Source organism: Penaeus monodon, chromosome 19 (assembly GCF_015228065.2).
Source record: "Penaeus monodon isolate SGIC_2016 chromosome 19, NSTDA_Pmon_1, whole genome shotgun sequence".
Classification (NCBI taxonomy): domain Eukaryota; kingdom Metazoa; phylum Arthropoda; class Malacostraca; order Decapoda; family Penaeidae; genus Penaeus; species Penaeus monodon.
This window is the reverse complement of record NC_051404.1, coordinates 46233474-46235031: the sequence shown is the minus strand read 5'-3', so window position 1 is coordinate 46235031 and position 1558 is coordinate 46233474. Positions and strand designations below refer to the sequence as shown.

The window sequence follows — 1558 nt, the reverse complement described above, 5'->3', positions numbered from 1 at the left end:
GGTAGTTTTTCAATAATTCTTTACTTCACATTATAAATGGAGAGTAAATTATTAGCAAACATTACTTTACCTACTCTTTGTCTTTTACCAAATAGTTCATCAGTATACATGCTTTCAACTCATTACTTTTTTCTATTTGTTGGTTGGAATTCATCAGCCTAATATCTAGTTACTGATAACTTGTAGCCTCTGATAAAATGCAAATTGTCTAATCATTAATACCTCCACATATGGGTAATCACTGTGGAGGTATGACTTATACCTACACTGACGGTGCCAGAAATTTCTGCATCACTCGTGACTTCTGGCAGCGGTATAACCTTTCCACCAAGGGGTTTGCTGTGTACAGGGGCCCTTCCCGCTTGAATCGCCAATGCAAGTAACGATGCCTATAGCCCTACCCATCATGACGAGTAGATTTTTCGTGATAGCTCTAGGCATGCCCGGTTTTAAGAGGTTAAGAAGAATGATCATCAGAAACACATGCAAAAGTGTAAGCTACTGGAGAATGCTACAGAATATTGGATATAAAACAGTATCTGTAAAATAACTGCTTATAGTTTCTTTACAGGTAGGTTAACACATTAGTCATAATTGTCCATAGTTTTTAACAGTGAGCTCCCAAAGTTCTGGCTTTTACTGCACATATATATATACCTAAAACTTGTATTTTGTGATCATGTACTCCAGATTGGTTCTTAGACAGGTGATGATGCATTTTTCTACCTCTCTAAAACTAACATCCTCAAAAACTGCTATAAAATTAATTAAACTCTCCTGCTCCAACTTTTATTAACAGTAGTTTCTCTCATTTAGATGCAGAATTACATTTATTTGATATTCATTATCAAAATAAAAATGCATTTTACAACCAAGACAATAGGGATCTTTACCTGTGCCTTACTTTTTTTTTAATATATACAAAAATAGTGATTTAGAGAATAAATTTAAAATTCTACATATGCAAATCACATGGTCAGTCACCAAAAACAACAACCCTTTTACTCTTTCTTCTTTAAATACAAGACCATGCAGCATAACAGGAAATCTAACCAGGAAAGGTCATGCTATTCTACTACGCCATATCCTGAAAGTAATAAATACATCAAAACAGTGAACAAATACTAATGGGAAAAGGTGCAGCGACTTACAAAACGGAAACGTGGAGCGTAAAAAACCTCACCTCAAGTCTTATTACTAGTCCAGACACACCTCAATCTGCCTCCATCTGGTTCCCTGCCCCTACCAATACCAAACAGTACTAATTCCCTGATTAAAACACCCGTCACATATATAAGAAAGGAGGACAAACACGCCATCAGTAGCTCACCTCTCCGCCCGTGTCTGAATTCGGGCCGCGAGCCTCATTTCCCGAATGGAAAGTTGAAGGCATGATGAGAGGATCTTCTTCCACTTTCACTTCACATGCCGAGGCGTTCCCGTTGCCATGGTAACTCCCCCCTCCCCCCGGCGCGATGTAAACAGCCTCCCGATCGCGACGGTGATTGGCTGAGCAGGAGGGTCACGTTGTGTACTGGACATGTGGGCTCTCGGTTAT

At 39.0% G+C, this 1558-nt stretch overlaps 1 protein-coding gene across 2 annotated transcripts in view; it reads right to left on the bottom strand.

Annotated features, from left to right (window-relative positions):
* Nucleotides 1–1476, bottom strand: part of LOC119585263 (45 kDa calcium-binding protein-like) — a 10102-nt gene extending 8626 nt beyond the window's left edge. The window contains exon 1 of one of the 2 annotated variants that reach the window (XM_037933935.1): nt 1331–1476. The gene's annotated coding sequence lies outside the window, so the exon portion shown is untranslated. Of the gene's footprint in view, nt 1–1151; nt 1182–1330 lie in introns of those variants that run through there. The other variant, XM_037933936.1, reaches the window with a different exon arrangement.
* Between the last annotated feature and the right edge of the window lie 82 nt (nt 1477–1558).